We start from the raw sequence: 20,712 nt of genomic DNA, 5'->3' as shown, positions 1-20,712 counted from the left end.
ATCGAATGAAACGAAAGTGTGGAAAGGTCTAGTGTTGCAGAAAGTTTTATTTCATTTCTTTTCTTTTCTCTTCTCTCTGTTTTTGAAAACTTTATTTTAAGAAAACAGTCAATCCAGTTTGGTTGGTCCATGATATGGGTCCAATAGTAGTATAGTTGGATGGGGTTTGCAAAGACCTTTCCAACGATATATTATAAGCCCAATTCCGATGAATATTGAGGAAGTTATGGCCAATTTACTAAACTGGGTCCGGTTTGAGTTTTAAATACGGCCCAATGATTTAGGGGAGGGCCTAATATGATTTATCATTCCTAATGTAATTAGGAATGGTTTTGGTCTTCAAGAAGATTCTAGAAGGTCTTATCATTCTTAATTCAATTAGGATTCTTTAGAGTTTTAATTAGATCAAATAACATTTTCGACTGAAATTATATTATTTTATCTTCCAGTACGGTAAAATTATCAGATTTTCGAAAACGTGTTAAAAGCCGGTTTGGCGTCCAACCCCAGGCCTTGGCGCCTGGAACCAGGATTGGCGCCAGACGCCAGCCATTGGCGCCTGGCGCTAGCCACTGGCGCCAATGAGCCAGGGCTGGCGCCAATTTGGTTTCTGTGATCTTCAGGCTCTGTTTTGATAAATTATCTTTTTTGGCCGATTTTCTTTATAAATATCGTATCAGAAAACTCCGTTTGGATTCATCAACAATCTACAATCAACAATCTACCATCATCAACATTCACCAATTCTCCTTATTCTTTATCATTCATCTAATTCATCCAATTCTCTTTATTCATCATCTTTCTTTCATCAATTCTCATTAATATTTTTTAGCATTCTTTCTTTCTTGCTTTTTCATACAAAATTCCGCATTCACAAGATCTTGATACACCTAGCCATATTCGAAGCTGCCTTCGCCCTAGACGTGAAAGGTTTTAATTTCTGAGGGTTTGGTCCCAAATCTATCTTTCAATTATTTAATTTAATTGCTTTGTTTATTATTTTCCTTGAAGTTACTAACGTGTGTATTTTGTTATTAGAAAGAGATACGAGGCATCCAAATAAGTACTTTATTGATTAATTGATTTTATGATGTAGAAATCATGTTTAGATTGTTATGATATTCCTAGTATCATGTCTAGGGTGTTTTTAATATCAAGCGTGATTTAAAAGTATGATGCTTCCTATGTTCTTTCTAACATTTATGATTATGATTGATGATGATTATTTATTATGTTGCTTGATATGCATATTATTATATATTATTGTTGCTTGATCACCTTTTATTGCAGGTTAAAGGGAATTGGTATTTGCAATCACGCTTAATAAGATAATTAATAATCTTGTTAGGTTAACTTTGATTATAATTCAAGTGATCGCCAATAATAGTTTATTTGTGCATTTAATTCAACCAACACAGATTAAACAGGTTTAGGGTTAATCCTATTGATTGTATGTTAGTCAGAAAGCGCACATGAATACGAGCAGAATAAAGTAGAGACATATTATTAGGGCAGGTTCAATCTCTTTTAGGTTGGATTTGTACCTTCATCCCCGAACCCTTATTTGGTTCATGACCTTATGGAGTTGACGATCTCTTGGATCGTTAAGGGGTGTAACCTTCACCTCGTGAACGGTTTACAAGTTCCTTAAAAACTTGTTGTCGACTCTTTTGCTCTATCTTCTTCCCTTTTGGACGCCACCGTACTTTAGTGTATGATCACAGTGGGGTTCAAGCTAGTGGGATTTTAAAGGCTTGAAACTATTCCCTACAGTTTTTGGCGACTCCACTAGGGAGGATTTCTATTTTAATTCCTGAATTTGTTTCGGCAATGATTTAGAATGAATGGATGAGACTCGAAAAGTTCTAAGTATTTCATGTGCGTAATTTTGATTAACATTATTGTCATATGCATAAAAAGGTTCTCATTGGAAAGACCATCCGTAATGAGTCAAAAACATAGGATTTTACACGTAGGAAATTTGAGAAACGTCTTTCACAACTAGGACTGAAATAACACCGCGCGAAACTGGATGATTTTATTGAGCACAGAAAGCTGCTGAGGCATGTGGGAAGTAGCGTCAGGGGCCAGAGCTTGGCGCCATACTTTTAGCTGTAGCGCCAGATGCCAGTATTGGCGCCAGGCGCTACAGTTAAAAGTTGGCGCCAGTCTATTTGCTGGCGCCAATTTCCCCCAATACCGAGCCAGAAATATGTGTTCTAATTTCGACCGGTTTTTCGTATTGTTTGCTCGATCCTACTTCCTGATTGAATTTTTTCTCATTTTTCTGAAACCCACATGTGTTCAACATATGGACATAACCCTCTGGGAATTCATGCTCTATCTACCCGACTGAACGCTCCTGACAACAAAGGGTACATCTGAGATGTTGAATTCACCAAACCATGGAAGTGAGTTTTTTCTTAAAAACTCGCGGTGTTCTATCCACACGCGTTAACCCTTCACGGTTAGGCTTCTACGCGGTGCATCTGAACAATTAACCATGGACCCTATTTGACTAAACCATATCCCGAACTCTAGAGAACTAGCGCCATGGTTAGCTTGCGAACTCATTGCATCATATTGTGCCTACTTGACTAATTGTGCATTATTTGTTGTGCATATATATATTATATGCTCCTCCTAACCGTTTGTTGATTTGTGTTGAGATTATAATTAATGACTTAAAGAACTTTGCCTAATTAATTAATTAACTAATTAATTCGAGTTAATAAAATTTTTTCTTCTTTTAATCGGAATCGACCTAGTACGACTTTAGGCATACCCAATTTGACTAATAATATCGAAAACAGTCCCAGACCGAGGCTCCAATGTTGGTGCCAAAATTTGGGCTGTAGCGCCACTGTATGGTGTGTAGCGCCAGACATTTATTAAAAAGTCTGGCGCCAACCACCATATTGTGACGCCAGTCCTGTCGCTTGGCCGACAGTTCGGATTATTTGTCGAGTCATCACCTAATGTCTAATTATTCAGTTTCCTGTTTAATTCGGTTAATTCTGCTTAATTGAATCAATATTCGAGTTTAGGCACTAAGTCCCATGGCCTTACACAAGAGTCCAAACATGTCACTTACACTCAATACACACACTATTACACATGTCTTGGCCATGATTAAGGGAGTCTTGTGTGCGCGCGTTTATTTTTTCGTCATTTTTTTAGGGGGGTAAGTCGGATATTAATCCTCCAATAAATAATAGTACTTAAGTTCCCTAAACACATGTACTTTATTGCTCCCTAAAAATATGCATACTTTTTTTTCTTTTATTTAAACAAAAGCCATAAAGTCAAACTGATTCGAGTCAAGTAATTAAACCGCAAACTGGCTTAATCTACAGCGCGTGGTCCAGAAAGGAAGGACGATTAATCAAATATAACCTCTTCGTACAAGTCCAACTTTTCGACAAACCTATAGCCCGCAAGAGGAAAGCAAGAGTTATAATGGCAACTCAGGAAGAAGTTAACGATCTCAAGAACCAATTGGCTACTGTAACTGAGACACAAAAGCTTCTCGCACTTAAGATCGAGGATCCCGCGAAGCAACAACAGATGGACCTCATGCAAGAAAGCCTAAGCAAGTTGTCCAGCGACTACAAGTTTCAAGAATTCACATCCCAAGGGGTTTCGTTGGATAAGGATCTTCTTCCACAGAAGTTCAGTGCCAACGACATCCCAAAGTTTAGGGCAATCGACAACCCTTACTTCCATCTAAGGGCATTTGAAACAATAATGAGTATTAAGGGTATTGATAAGAAAATTTTCCCTTCTCTGTTCTCGCTATCTCTCGAGACCGTTTGCCAACAATGGTTCTTTTCTCTTGAAAAAAAAAGACCTCTACCTGGGAATCCATAGCAAACGCTTTCGTTGATAGGTACAAGTGCAACGTTCAAGTCGAAACTGACCATAGAGAACTTGAAATTCTCAAGCAGAAGGAGAATGAAGGCTTCACATCTTTCTTTAACAAATGGAGAGAAACCTCAGCTAAAATGATTGAGGTACCAAATGAAAAAGAGTCCGTGAGATTGTTCATTAAAAATCTCCAAGAAAAATATTCAAAACATCTTAAATATCAAAATAACCTTCATACCTTTAAGGTTGTTTATGATATTGGGATTAATATTGAAGATGACTTAGCTAAATCTAAAGCTGCCAACAATAACTCCAACAGTGGCTGGAAAGGAAAGAAGAACGACAATCCTTCTTCTTCCAAAACCGCCCACTCAAATAATGTTAGCACCTTTAATCTAGGAGAAGTCCTTGCCATGAACAACCAAGGACAAAAGAAACTGTTTAGGAGAAACTTCACTCCTATTGGCATGAGTTATGACACCGCATTTGATCGGCTAAATGCAAAAGGTCTTATAACTCCCATTGGACCATTTGGAGATCCACCAGTCGAGAAAAGGTCGCCTAATTGGAACCCCAATGCACATTGCAAGTATCATCAAGGTAGAGGCCATTCTACTAAAAGCTGTTGGAAACTTAAGGAAGCTATCCAAGATCTGATTGACAGTAATAAGCTGCCGTTGCCTCCTGCCAGTAAGAAACCGAGTATTGATAATGCACCTCTAGCTCACACATTGGTTATCTCCGATGAATAAAGCGAAGTCGACCCCTCATCTCTCATCTAGCTCACACATTGGTTATCTCTCATGAATAAAGTGACCGAAGAAGAAGAAGAAGAGATCTTTTTCGATGTCGAGGATAATCCTCCAGAACTAGCAAATGAGGTAGAGATACGAATACTCACACTATATCTGAGGGAGACATCACAACTGTTACATGAAACTCTCAAAATTCTGAATGAACTTCGCAAGGAATATGATCAAGAACCTAAGAAAGAATTCACACCAGTAAAAACGACTTATGAGGCAAAATACTTTCCCTTACAAGTCACCGAAAGACCCAAGAAGAGCAATAAAATTTATACTCCAATTGGGATCCCGTATGCACAAATGTTCAAAATGCTCTCCGAGAGTGGCAAGGCCAAACCTCTCGAACCGAGGCCATTTGAATCATTAAAAAGAATAGATAGATATTACTGTCAATACCATTAGTCAGGAGGACACACCATAGAAAACTGCTTCAAATTCAAGGATTTGGTGCAGAAAATGATTGATAGAAAGGAATTAGTCCAAGTTCAACAAGAAGAGGATATAAATGTTAATGGAGTATGGGACAATGATGAAGAAGATGTCTATCTAAAAGACATATTAGAACCTTCACCTTCCATATCATACACCACATACGAATTTGGGCTGAAGAAGATACATCAATAGACGTCCTCACAAGATCCGGGAGAATACAACCTCCTGTTTCAACGCAACCCATGCCTACCGTACAACAAGTTCCCATACCTATCATCGAGGACAATGACATTGTTAAACAATTCAAGAAGACAAAAGTTGAGATGAATGTATGGAAGCTTCTAGCAACATCTCAAGAACATAGGTTGGCTGTGATGAATGCCTTGGATAAAATTGGGATCGATTCTGACACCACTCCTGAGGGACTAGTTAACTTCCTCACGAGTGATCTCCCTAGTCCAATTAATCTAATCACCTTCTCTGATAAAGATTTACCCCCGGAAGGTAACAAGCACTACAAAGCGTTAAACCTCACATTAGTTTGCAAGAGAATGAATGTTCCCATGACACTTGTAGACAATGGATCGGCTATTAACGTCTGTCCACTTAGGACTGCGAGGATGCTCGGCATAAAGAATGAGGATTTAACTCCGTCTACACAAGGAATAAGAGCTTACGTTAATACTCGACGTCAAGCTCTTGGCAAAATAACCCTAAATGTGACGGCAGGAGCAATAGAACATGCTACTACTTTTCGAGTGGTAGACATCAAAGCCTCATTCAATCTGTTGTTAGGACGCCCTTGGCTCCATGATCTAAAGGCCGTCCCTTCATCTCTCCACCAACAAGTGAAAGCTATAGTTGGAGGAATCCCCATCACCATTGATGCTTCACCAATGAGGATCAAGTCAATAGAGAATCCAATCATCAACGTGGAGCACGACGAAGATGATGAAGACCTATGGGGCTTTAACGAAGAAGTCTCCTTAATCCAAGAGGATGAAAGGACATCTCTTTGCCACGACCCCCATTCCAACATGATTATCAACACTATGCTGAAAAAACAAGGACACTTCCATGGGATGACCTTAGGAAAGAAGAAGGGGATAGCAAAATCGATAGAGTCACCTGGCCTCCCTAAACTAGATACTTTCGGACTTGGTTTCGAACCGACTCGGAAAGATCTCAAGCGAGCCCAGGACAAATTAAAATCACGTAGGGATGCTCGCATTCAAAACAAAGCAATTCCAATGGATCATTACCCTCTTACACTTAATGGTCAGTTTATAAAAGAAGGAGAGGACTATCCATGCTATGAATTTCCTGAACCATTTGTTGTAAATGGCATACGACAACCAGGATTCGAGATTTTCTTGGATTGCTATTTCACTGATGAAATCCCAATTCCCGTCCATAAGGAGAAAGCACTTCCATGCTTTAACTTTAACGTCATGGGATTACTGTTTGGGCGAGAAAAGAATGAGCCAGTTTATGAGGAAGACAATTCCTCACTCATTCAAACGGTCCTACAAAGCGAAAACTTCGATCCCTCGAAGCTAATTACTCCAGCTGAAGGATTACTGCAAGGGTGGCGCAAGACTATCAAGGTGATTACTCCAAGTGGGAGGATGATATCAATCACGACAGGACAAGGTCCAATGTTTGAAGAATCGTCAGGGTTAGAGTCAGAGTCTGAGTCAGAGTCTTTCCCTTTAGAATCTTCTAAGTCTTTAGTTATAACGCCTTCCCTTCCTGTTTCTTCTCCTAGGATAGTTAGTGATCCAGTCCCTGAGGACATATCACTCTTTGATGTAATGATCTCAGAGTATAATAATATCGCTCATTCTCCTTACTTCTCGTGTTCTTCCCTAACTCAAGATGACGAACATTGCTTAGCTAACGAAGAAAAAGATAAAGAATTTATTAAAGCAATGGAAACACTTGAAAAGAAAACACCAGTAATTGAAGAGACTGAAACAGTTGACATCTCAAATGATTCAACTCATAAAAGAGAAGTTAAAATCGGACTAACACTGAATAAACAAGAAAGAACCGATTTAATTAACTTGCTTAAAGAATTTATCGATGTATTTGCTTGGTCATATGAAGATATGTCAGGCATTAACAGAGAAATAGCCCAACACACTATACCATTAATTCCCGGAATGAAACCTATAAAACAAAAGCTACGTCGAATGAAACCCGACGTAGCACTTAAAATAAAAGAAGAAGTTCAAAAACAAATAACTGCAGGTTTCATCAAGGTATCCAAATACCCCGAATGGGTCGCTAACGTCGTCCCAGTACCAAAGAAAGATGGAAGGGTAAGGATGTGTGTCGGCTATCGAGATCTAAATAAGGCAAGTCCAAAGGACGACTTCCCTTTGCCACACATCGATATTCTGGTAGACAACACAGCAAATCACGCGCTCCTCTCATTCATGGATGGATACGCAGGGTACAATCAGATTCTCATGGCGGAAGAAGACATGGAGAAAACAACTTTTATCACACCATGGGGCACTTACTGTTACATGGTAATGCCATTTGGGTTGAAAAACGCAGGTGCTACTTACCAACGTGCAGCAACTGCCTTGCTCCATGACATGATGCACAAAGAAGTCGAGGTATATGTAGACGACATGATTGTGAAATCAAAAGACCGTCCGGGCCATCAAGTAGCCTTAAGGAAATTTTTCGAAAGGCTAAGAAAATATAATATGAGGTTAAATCCCTCAAAATGCGCTTTTGGAGTCACCTCGGGCAAGCTCTTGGGATACGTCATAAGCTCTAGAGGAATAGAGATAGATCCAACCAAGATTAAAGCAATCATGTCAATGCCACCGCCCAAGACCGAGAAACAGATTCGAGGATTCATTGGCCGGTTACAATACATAAGTAGGTTCATATCAAAACTAACAACGATATGTGAACCAATTTTCAAAAAGCTCAAGAAGAATGTACCAGTAATATGGGATGACGAGTGTCAAAAAGCCTTTGACCGGATCAAAGCCTATCTTGCAAATCCTCCCGTATTAGCGCCAACACTTCTCGGAATACCTCTTAGGTTATATTTGACGGTTACCAAAGAGACAATGGGAGCCATGCTAGCACAACAGGTAGAAAACAAAGAGAATGCAATCTATTACTTAAGTAAGAAGATGCTCGAATACGAAACACGCTATACACCACTCGAGAAATTGTGCCTCGCTTTGGTGTGGGCCACAACTAATTTGAGACATTACATGTTTGTGCATACCGTTTTCGTGGTATCTCGATTGGATCCACTCAAATACTTGTTCGAGAACTCAACGGTCAATGGAAGTATTTCAAGATGGATAGTCAACTTAGCCCAGTTCGATGTACGGTTTATGCCACAAAAAGCTATTAAAGGATCCGAGGTGGCAGACTTTCCAATAGAAGACTCGACACCAATACAGGACAGTGAATTTCCAGATGAAGATTTGATGGTCACCGAAGATGATACTTGGACCTTGTATTTTGACGGAGCCTCAAACCAAAAGGGATGTGGCGTCGGAGTGTTACTAGTATCACCTAAAGAAGAACACGTCCCAATCTCAATAAAGCGTGATTTCGACGTTACCAACAATGCTGCTGAATATGAAGCATGTGTGGTAGGCCTTGAAACAACCATGACATTGGGAGTAAAGAAGTTAAGGATATTCGGAGATTCCTCTCTAATCATCAATCAAATATCTAAAAGGTGGAAAGTTAGGAGCGAAAGCCTAGCTCCTTACCAAACTTATCTGGAAACTCTTACTGATCAGTTAGAGAAGGTAGAATAAACATATCTACCAAGAGAAGAAAACCAATTCGCTGATGCCTTGGCAAGACTAGCCTCAATGGTTAGGATTCCCACGGATATCGAGCAAATGCCTCTAACTATCGAAAAAAGGCACAAACCAACATATATACAGGCTATAGAAGACGACAACCCAATCCGAGACGAAGATGAAGAACGAGAAGAAGAACCATGGTACACAGACATTCTCAACTATGTAACCAATGGAGAATACCCTCATGCTGACAAAAGAGCAAAACGAGCCTTGAGACTTTTGGCTTCTCAATATGTACTCATAGACAACGAGCTACATAAAAGGGTACCTAAAGGTCGAGCTCTCCTATGTGTAGGGAAAGTGGATGCACAAAGAATAACGAGAATGGTCCACGAAAGAATCTGTGGAACTCATAGAAATGGCAAAATGTTAGTCCTGAAAATAATGCGAGAAGGATATTATTGGACTACCATGAATAGGGATTGCCATAAATATGTAAAAAGATGCCCTAAGTTTCAAATTTATGCCAATTTACAACACCTTCCTCCATCTTTGCTCTACACCTACACATCACCATGACCATTCTCTACATGGGGAATTGATATAATTGGCAAGATCGCTCCCCAGGGACAGGAGGCCATGAATTTATTCTAGTAGCGATTGATTACTTTACGAAGTGGGTCGAAGCACAATCATATGCTAAACTCACCGCAAAACATGTAGCACTTTTTATCGAGAGAAATATCATTTGTCGATATGGAGTCCCACATGAAATGATAAGTGACAATGGAACTCACTTTCAAGCCGAATGTGAAGAATTGCTACATAAATATGGTATCCAACATCATCATTCGTCCCCTTATAGACCTCAAGCAAACGGAGCAGTCGAGGCAGCTAATAAAAATTTAAAGACTATCATCGAGAAAATGACAGAAAATTATAAGGATTGGCCTGACAAGATTCACTTTGCATTGTGGGGTTATCGCACGTCAATCCGTACGTCAACAGGAAATACACCGTTTTCTTTGGTATATGGAATGGATGCCGTACAACCTGTCGAACTAGAAATACCATCTCTACGTATTGCGCTAGAAAGTAAACTCGATGAAGTCGAATGGATTAGGGCACGATATGAAGAATTGATCCTACTCGACGAAAAACGACTAGAAGCTCTACATCACACTCAGTGTTATCAAACTCGTATGGCTAGACATTTTAATAAGAAGGGCAAGACAAGAAATATCAAAATAGGAGATTTGGTATTAAAGGCACTAAGGAAAAATGTTTTAGATCTAAGGGGAAAGTTTAGACCTAATTGGTCTGGCCCCTACATTGTCAAAACAATCCTGTCAGGTGGTGTAGCAAAATTAACTGACATGGATGACAATGAATTCTCAAACATGACCAATCTTGACCAACTTAAAAAATACTACCCGTAATTACTTGAGTAGGACACTCAAGAGAGCTACGTTCGGCCTGATTCCTTAGGAAAGGATACGTAGGCAACCCATTACGGGTGCGGCCACTTTATTTTTCGACATATTCGCATTCCAGAATTAACAAAAAGTCAACAAAAGTCGAAAAAGCAACTGGCGTCGCAGAACAGAGCCTAGCGCCAGCAAAAGGCCATCAGCGTCAGACGACATTATTGGCGCCTGGCGCCAGACCTCAATATCTGGCGCCAATTTGCAATTATTGACGCCAATTTTGTAATAAAATCTGGGCGAATTTCGGTGTTTTTCGGAAAATTTTCGACTTCCATACTCGAAGAATTTCTGGAAAATCAATTTTTTCGGTTTTTTCATTGCTTTAATAAAAAATATTTAAAGTAACAATTTAATTGAAAGCTGAAATTTCATTAATAAAATGAAATTGCATTGTTAATGGAATTTAAATAAAGCTGAAATAAATTAACTTTAAATAAAAAAACTAAGAATCTAATAAATCGGAAGCTAAGCAATGTTCTAATCTTTCTTCTCCTTCTTTGCTCTTTTCCAATTCTTTTCTGCCTCCTCCTCTTCATCCATTACTTTGGCTAGTAGGCATCCTTTAGAGGACCTACATTCAATCTCAGAATGGATTGTTTCCCCTTCCGCTAGCACCCCATGCTTCTTTTCCACCCAAACCTTTTTGTCTGTAGTGGTAGCTTTCCTTTTCCCCTTGTCTTTAGTAGAATTCTTCTTCTTAGGCCTTATAGGTGTCTTAAACTCAATTCTTGCACCTAAGCGTTCCTTGGCCGGTATTACCCTGTCACCCAGACGATTCTTCAAATCAGTCCTACCCTGATTAATTGAAGACTTTTTCAGCAACCACTTCTTTACATCATTAGGCAAAGAAGGGGGAACCTTTTGGGTAATCACTTCCCATAAAGGTCTAGCGCTCTAGTACGTGTCAAATTTATCTACTTCTTGAGATATGGGATACTCATAGGGAGGACGAATATCCCTAGAAGGAATATTTTGAAGCAAGCCATATTGTCTCTTTACTCTGCAGGGATAATAATATGTCATGAGAGACAAACTTGGAAGACGGCAGAAAGGTTGCTTGTTAACGCCAACCATCCTTTTTATTTTCCACCATGGGATGACCCACTTGATAGCAAAGTCACGTGATTCAAAGACTTTCTTCCACCCATGGCGCCCAATTTTAAGGATGCGCTTCTTTCTTCTTACAAAGCAAGTGGGCGTATAACTTTCAATGTCGTCCGGAGGGCTAATTAATCCTAGCCTTTCCATTAGCCACATCTGAAAAAAAAAGAAAAAAAAATTTAATGCAAATAAATCAATATTACAATACAAAAATATATTTTTTAATTTTTGTAATTAAAAATATTATTTTTCTACCTGTAATAAAATTGGAGACCGCGAAGAGGTGCTTTTGGGTTCCTTTTCAACTCATCTAGACCAATCATAGTCTCTCCAACTATTAAAGGCATCATATTTCTCCCTGATTCAATTTGTTCTAGCACAGTGGTTAAAATTGATCGACCCTCATTAATTTTACCACTACTAAGACAATATTGATTAAGCATGCAGAATAAGAACACCCTTCTTCTATATATGTGAAGAGATTCAGAAAGCGGTTTATCAAAGTAATAGTGTGCGAATTCCTTTAAGTTCACCACGTTGCCATTCACTATCTTTGATAAATCCCTTTCCTTCAAATTAAAGAAGCGTTCAAAATCCTTATAGTAATATGCATCGACTCTAGGGATCACCACCAGGTCTATTGCAGGGAAGCCTAAAACAGCACCAAATTCCTCCGGCAAAGGGCTAATTTCATCATACCCTATTCTAAAACAATGTGTGTCAATGTTCCAATATTCTAAAGCGGTATGAATGAAGTCTATGTCTAGATCTACCCCTTTAATGCCATATATTCCCCCCAAGTGAAATAAATCCAATTCTTTTCTTTCTCTAGCATTGAGAGATCGACACCACTCGTGAGAATATTGGGTGAAGGTTTTAGTGGCTAAAGACATGATTACTATTTTTTCTAAAGAGAAGAATATTTTTTTCGCTGGAATTATGTGAATAATCGACTGAGCAGGGGGCTATTTATGCACAAATTGCGAGGAATTTCAACCTGACTGGAATACGTAGTGAGCGTCAATTGGCGTCACACACCCGAAATTGGCGTCACCCATCTGCTCTTGGCGCCACACGCTAGCAATAGCGCCTGGCGCCACGCGCCACAGGACAACCGCGCGTGCTCAGTTTGCGTTTTGATATTAAATTGGAGTCGGTTAATGATTTTATGGCCCCGTTTTAATTTCTTCTAAGTATCTTTCTATTCTTTTCTTAATTAATTAAATATAGCAATTATGTTTAGTTAATTTTCTATTGTTTATTCTTTTTTTGGATTTTTTTATTAAAATTAAAAAATCGGCCTTTCTTTCCGTTTTATTTTCCCTTTTTATTTTTTCCTTTTGGGGGAGAGAGTCGGATAATACCCTCCATCAATAATAAAAATGACGGAATTTTTGCGAAAATTATTATCACATTTGCACACACCAACATACACTAACATAATAATAATACATAATAAAGTGTCTAAATAACAAGTCAAAGGCAAAGTTCTATAAAAAGTAAAAATAAAATGCATATACAGAAATAAACTACGGCGCCGGAGGACGTAGGCCCATCATGCCATAAAACTGCGCCGTCCGACGAGTCACCTCTCCACCAGCTCCAGCCTCAGCACCAGTTCCAGTCTCCGTAGGAGGAGGGAAACTCAAAACAGGATCGCTCCATCCATGACCAACCTGAGGCTGAGACCGCGGAGGCTGCTGCGATGACGAGCCAACCTCGTACATCCCACCACCTCTGAAAGTCGAGGTAGCCTCTCCTAACGGTGCAGCTGGAACCTCCTCAGAAGAAGACCCTGAGCCCTCAGCAACGTCGGCTCGAGCAGCCTCGGTACGACCACCTCTACCTCCTGATGAAGTGTGACGACGTCTCGAGCTAGACCTCGCCGGCTCTCTTCGCCCCTCAGGCCTCGTACGGGTGTGAGAAGCAATCGGCTGACCCTGCAAAAAGAAATAAATCAGAAACAAGGAGAAAATTGAAGCATAGTGCAGAAACAATAAGTAAAGAAAAGTTACCTCTCGGACAGTGTCATCTCGACGACAGGTAGCTGCGTTCCTCATCCGGACGAGTTGGCTCCGGAAGGCATCTATGCATCGTGCCATAGCCGAAACCACCTCGCGGGAGAACTGTCAAGGAAGTTAAGTCGGTAAAAATGCATGATAACTGAATACGAAATTCTAAATTAGAGCTAGACTTACTCTGGTCTGATGACGAGGAATCGACCGCCCCACGAAGCGCTCACCCTCAGGAGCCGGAGAAATCATCTCCTCGATCGGCCCGTACATCCTCTGGTAGTGGATGGACATACGGGATGGCACAAACTCAGTGGGACCATCCTGATAAACAAAACAAATCAGTAAGGTGTTACTTGGGGGCTACTCAGCGAAAAACAAAAAGCCAAGAATCTTACCCTCACATCCTCGGCTGGCACGGGGGCTGGAGCTAACAAAGGAAGTAGCTCCTCAGCATAACTCTGCCCAAGGATCGCATGGGACCGCCAAAGAGAACCAGGCTCCTCATCCATGCTCGACAACTCTCTCTCGTCGAACATGTGGCGTGGTGGAGGAGCAGGAACGACAAAGACATCGGAAGAGTGCTGTTTAGCAACTCTCTCTCCTAAATACGCAACTGCTCCGTAGGTCCCCAGAAAGTAACGGCGCTCGACAGAGTACTGTGCGGCTAATCCAGGGACTGTCCAACCACCCCATGGCCGGTATACTACCTCAGGTCCCTATAAAAATACCAATCGGGTAAGAACATGTGTGAAGCATCGCAGAAGAGCAAGATAAGCACCAAAAATCATATCGAGATGATCTGACTCCGGACACGTGCAGTAGACAGGTCCACATGGTGGCCGCCCCAAGAGGCGCTCACTGGATACCCCCTCGGCGATGGTCTCGCCGGCGCAATGGAAGGAAAGTATTCATAGAACCAGATCTACAAAAGGCTAAAGCATGAGTAAATGCTAATTAAACATATAGGGCTAAATTTTATAGGGAATAATGTTTACCTCTACAACTTTCCAGAAAGCGGACAAAGCGACATTCGTCCTAAGAGACCGGTGGCGACACGAGTCCCTCAGTGCGCGAACGAAGTCAGTATAGGCCAAGCTGGCCCAGTCATAAGTCCCGATCCGCCGGAGATCGGGAACAGTAGGGAGATAGTAAAGCAATGCCCTACTACCCCTATCAGGGGAGAATGTCCCTGACAATAACATCAGCACGAAGATGCGCACCCGCTGCTCTCGGGTGGTCGCATCGTCATCAAAAGCCGATGCCAGCGTCGAGCGGCGAATCCCTCTAGCACTAAACTGAGTCGTCTCGGCCTCAGCTCGGGCCCGAACGACAATCGGCCCCAGTAGTTCCTCGACCTCTGGAGAAAAGACGTCGATACCGCCGTCGAATGGCAGCGGCACAGAAGAGAACTCCAGTCCTGTGATGAGACTGAAGTCTATAGGAGTGACCATCATCTCACCCCATGGAAAATGAAATGTGTTGGTGGTGTCCCAAAAGAACTCCACCAGAGCGCGTACTACGTGATGACCCCCGCTGGAGGCGACCATAGCCTCGGAGGTCTCAAACAGGGCAACCAACCCGCAAAACTCCCATAGGAGTCTCGTCTCTCGATCTCTGGCGATATGCATCCTATACAAATCGCCGAGACCATCGCAGCCAGAGCCGTGATGTCGTGTCCTTACCGGCTCGGTTCCCCGTCTCACCCTCTTAGAAATGTGGTGGACAGGGGAAAAGAACAAGGTCTGCTCATCCCACTCTGGGAACTGACCAAGCGAAGTGGAAGGTGTAGTGTTGTCCTCCACGGGCTCATGCTCCCGTCTAGTGTTTCGGGACCGTGAACCGGAGCCTCGTTGTCTAGCCATGCTACATTGTGCAGAATCATCATAAATCAAGGTTCTATAGTATCTAAAGGTTTGCCTAGCCGCATGATACTATGTTTGCAAAAACAGAGTACGTAGTACTAAAACAGAGCACAAATTCGAATTGAGCATGATAAGCATTTTTCAAGCAATCAAACAATTTCTTGCAATACTATAGTGATTATTGTGACAAATTGAACAAGAATTTCTAGCAAAAACATCAAGAACGAGCCACATTGTTTTTCACGACCTTAGGAGGTCCAACAATGGCGGATTGCTCATTTCTTCGTCAAATTGAGTCAAACAAGTCTCAAATAACTCCCAAGGCAATATACAAACATAAACAAGCAATTTCATGGCATAAAACTTGATAAATAGAGCAAATTGAGCATTATAAGTTTCGAATTTTCATCAAATTCGTGAATGAACATGCCAATAATTCATAAAAACCGGTGTGAGTTGGAAGGAAACTTACATAGATCGAGAATATGGATGAAAAGATCTTTGATTTGCAACAAATTTGAGCGAATTCGGTTGAGAAATGAATGAGCAACGATCAATTGAAGTTTCGGCTTCTTTCGAGCAGCGTTTGCAACAAACCAGAGCACGAAATGAACTGAAACGGGAATTTAAAGTGATTCCCGTGCTGGCGCCAGTCCCTAGGCATTGGCGTCACATTATGTGCTTGGCGCCAGACGCCAATTTCAGCGCATGGCGCTAATGCGAAAAGCTGGCGCTGATCGATTTTCAGCGACGCCAAAGCAGCCAGCCACCTTCTAGGGTTGTGCTAGCCTTCTGCAATATATTTTGGGTTCCTTGGTACGCCAGTTAGCCCCTCTGAGCAATTTGACATGATTAGGTTCATTAGCAAAAGGCACCGACATACAGGTTCATTAGCAGAAGGGCACTGACATATAGGTTGAAGAGCAAAGAACGCCGACGTACAGGCATAGCAAAAAGCAAAGTTCAGGCGAACTTTTAAAGATCGACGGGCGTTGATCTTCGGTATTTTCCTTTGGGAGATTATCGAGGATGACTTCAAGAGAAGATGTCTTCGGCATCATTCCCTAGCTTGCGGAAAGTTGTCACAAACAACTGAAGGTAATTTCGGGCGAAATTGTCTTCGATCATATTTCCTAAGGCATGGAATGTGATCATAATGCGGATGAGAATTATTTCAAGAGAAATAATTTTCGATGATATTCCCTTAGACGTGGAATATTATCATGGCGGAGAGGATAGTTTCAGGCGAAGCAATCTTCTAATTTGGAAGCAGTTACAAGGCGTAGCGGTTTTCAAGCGGGATGGCATTCTCTAGCTTGCAGGAGGTCATCAAAGCAATCGGTTAATTATTACAACAATGACAATGATAATAAGAGTACGTATTACAACTAAGATCAATAAGAGAGTGAGATATAACTCAATTAGTTAGAGCATCCCTCTTAGTTTCAGGAGATCCTGAAAGTGATTCTCAGTCTAAAAATTCTAAACACAAAAAAAAAGGTTAGTAAAAGTCAAACAATTACTATAATCCATGAAAAAATTAACCTTAATAAATATAGTGAGTTTTTTGTCAAAAAAAAATAAATAAATATATATACAGAGTTGAATTTAACCCAATGAATCACCTGAATATGACTCGACTAGAAGTTGACCCGACCCGAAGTTGACCCAAAAATTGACCTGACCCGAACTGACCCAACCCGAAAATTGACCCGACCCAAACTTGACCCAACCCGAACTCGACCCGAAATGTTGACCCGATACCCGATCCGACCCGATTATCGGTCAACCCGAAATCAACCCGAAACCCGAAATTACCCGACCCGACCCGAACTTGACCCGATAATCTTTTGACCTGAACTTGACCCGACCCAAAATGACCCGACCCATACCCGACCCGAATGACCCATTTGCCAGGTCTAGAACCACAACAGAAAAAGCCTTTATTATTAGTTTTTTTTTTTTTTTTGTATATAACCACCCCTAAAAGCAATCTGTATTGCTCATTAATGTAAAAACCGATTTTACTATCCTTCTTCAATTTCGGCCAGTTTTCCGACTTAAGGGCCCACTAAATGTAAAATCCTTATAAAAAATGATTTGATACTTATGAAAATTAAGCAATCAATACTAGTGGCTAATAAAATAGAATTATATATAGCACACAGATTTGATGGAAAGATTGAAAGGTTAAACGCGAAGTTATACGCTATTAAAGTATGCAAACACATTGCATTGTAAATTTGTAATTCCCCTATTTCATTCCTTCCAATTTAAAATGTGCTTTATAAAATGATGAATATCTTGCAATAATATGCTTTTTCCTTGGACAAATGGACAGGTAAGATAATAAGGGATTCGATTGGAATTCAGTGGTCAAAAAGTGTTATTCTACGCTTAATTATTATGATAATTAGCCGCGTAACGACAACGCAACGTAACACAAAGTTATATTCCACTGATCCACTCCCACTTGTAACAATTGTAGTCTATCAACTATGTCATCTTCTCACCTACAAAAAACTATTGTAATAATAAACAGACTTGTATAATCTACTCCCTCTACTTTTTAAAATTTTTCATTACTTTATTATCCATACTTTTTTTTACTTACTATTTTACTATTGTGAAATGAATATGTATTATTAATGTAATATATTATTAGATTAGTTATAATGTCTAATTTTATAATTTAATTTTTTTTATAATAAAACATAAATCTCGGTAAATATATTCTCAGAAAGATGATCCAACTCTGATCTGCTACCAATAATACCCGTATGTGCGGACATAATGTAAAACGTGAAAGCATTATTGACATACTAAAAAAAAATATCATTTTTCAGGCTTATAAATACAAAACACGACGTACAATTCCTACATCAAAAAAACATATAATTCCTAAATCCACAAATTGGTTAACATTTTTCTCTTTCAAAAAGATTAACCTCATTTGTACCCGTCAATGTCTGATCATACGATAGATCGGAAGCCATCAGGTGACAAGGAGGGGGCGTACGCGGTGTGGGCGACTCCATCAAAGGATGCAAAGATGACGCTGAAGAAGTTGATGAGCGGCCTACGATCGAAGTTCGGTGGGCCCAAGTTTGATCCTCATCTTACTGTTGTAGGGCCAATCAGTTTAACGGGGAAAGATGCAAAAGAAAAATTTCGGGCAGCTTGCCGGGGGTTGAAAGCTTATCCTGCTCAAGCTCAGGAAATTTCTACCGGAAATTCTTTCTGGCAGTCAGTTTACCTCCGCCTCAACGCCACCCCCGAGGTAATTCAACAAAGTATTTCATTGGATTATAAATCTTGTTATATTCATCTTAATATAATAATATATACTACCTCTGTTTTTATTTAGTTGACACGTTTTGACTTTAACATTATTCATTCATTTTCCTTTGATCGTGTTTTGTACTTCATACATAATGAAAAATATAGTCACGTAGGATCTTGTTAGATTCGTCATATTATATACTTTTAAAATATCAATTTTTCATAATTTTTGCTTATCGATAATTAAACATATTAATGATTAAATAAATGCATTGACAAACGTGACTAAAGAAACGTGTTAACTAAAAAAAACGGAGGAAGTATAATTTTTAAATATTTTTTTATAAAATTTTAGTGTTAACAGAATGACTACACTACTAAAATTTGATTGGTCTATTTTATAAAAATACATTTTTCTTCAAGAATTAAATTAAAAAAAGATTTTGGATGATTTAGAAAATTAATTTCTAAAAAATCTGAATCTTCAAAAAATAAAATTCATTTTCTATAAGTTTTCCCAATAAAGAATAAATCAAAAATTTGCCAATGAAAATTAAGTATAGTGGTAATTATTTGAAGGATGATTATTGTACAATTTTCAATTAATATTGTATAACCGTAATGATTAATGTGTATTGAATACATTAATTCTTTTATATATGCATGGAAAACTAAGAAAGCAAATGATAGAAATAAAAAGAAACTTGCATTATTTAGAAACAAAGTTTAGAAAATTTATATTTCAATAACAAAGTGTTTTATGTGCGACTGATCATACCATATGCCCTATAACACTAATGGAGTAATCTCGATCTATCACAGTGACGAAATATCTCATATGATGGTTGGTCATAGAGTGTGACCAGCCACATATAAAAGATGTGAATACCTATTCTTTTTTTATAAACAATAAAATAAGATTAAAAATTATATAAATGAAATTAAAATTAGATAAATAAAAAAAATATTAGTTCTATATAATTTAATATTTGAGAAAACTATGCCAATTATGAACTAAATAGTTATTTAAATAATTATTTTATATATATATATATATCGGCAATTATAAATTTTTCTAAAAGGGTAGCTCTAATCTTATCTTCGCATCAAAAAAGAAATTCTCAACATTTGCTTGTCTAAACTTATATTCTGACTTTTAGCGTATGTAATTTTGAGTAATTCCGTATTTACTTATCTAAATTTATGTTATTTGTTATATTATCTCTCATAGGTGCTCGGAATTAGTAGTCATTTCGATGAACACTTTGGTAACACTCGTACAACACGTAAGTTTGAAATGTTGTATTTGAGCTTATTTTATTAATCATTTTACATTTTTACCGTGTTACCCATTTTACATTTCTGTAACTAATAGATTGAGCCTGATTCACTACTGCTTGTAGTTGACTAGTTACGAACAATAATAAATTTTTGCAGCTTACTTACCACACATGAACCTTCTATATGGAGACTTAGACGGATGAAGAGAAGAATGAAGTTATAGAGGAAGCTAAAACCCTAGATGACACCATTGATACTATGAGCTTCGCAATAGATCGCCTAGAACTGTACATTACTCCTGATGATAAGACTCTCAAGTCCTGGATTAAGGTGGAAGAATATGAGCTTTGTGCACATTAATCTACATTTTTCCAATCTTAATTATTTGTTCTAAATTTGTGGCATTATACTTAGTGTCCATGTATTGTTGAAGTTCATGTTGATGTTTCTAGAAGGAGTACTACTGATGTATGTTGTTATGCGTACCTTATGCTGTCAAATTGAAGTTTTTCATGTTGCTTTTATTTGGTGCTCTTGCTTATATTTTAGGGAAAATACACTTTAATAATCTTAACTTTGCTCGATTTAATTTAAATGGTCCCTTCAATTATTCTGCAATAATCCTAACTTTTGCATGTATATTCTTTCTTCAATCTTGTTTACTTTTTTTGTAAATACATATACTTTCTCCGTTTCTTTTTTGTTGACACGTTTCTTTAATCACGTTTGTCAGTGCACAAATTCAATCATTAATATATTTAATTATCGATAAGCAAAAATTA

At 39.1% G+C, this 20,712-nt stretch overlaps 1 pseudogene; it reads left to right on the top strand.

Moving 5' to 3' along the window:
* The first annotated feature begins 17,922 nt into the window (after positions 1 to 17,922).
* On the top strand, positions 17,923 to 20,498 carry LOC110690923 (annotated as a pseudogene).
* The last annotated feature ends 214 nt before the right edge of the window (positions 20,499 to 20,712 follow it).

Source organism: Chenopodium quinoa, unplaced genomic scaffold (assembly GCF_001683475.1).
Source record: "Chenopodium quinoa cultivar QQ74 unplaced genomic scaffold, ASM168347v1, whole genome shotgun sequence".
Classification (NCBI taxonomy): domain Eukaryota; kingdom Viridiplantae; phylum Streptophyta; class Magnoliopsida; order Caryophyllales; family Amaranthaceae; genus Chenopodium; species Chenopodium quinoa.
Note: the sequence above shows the minus strand (reverse complement) of the source record. Positions and strands in the feature narration are given on the sequence as shown.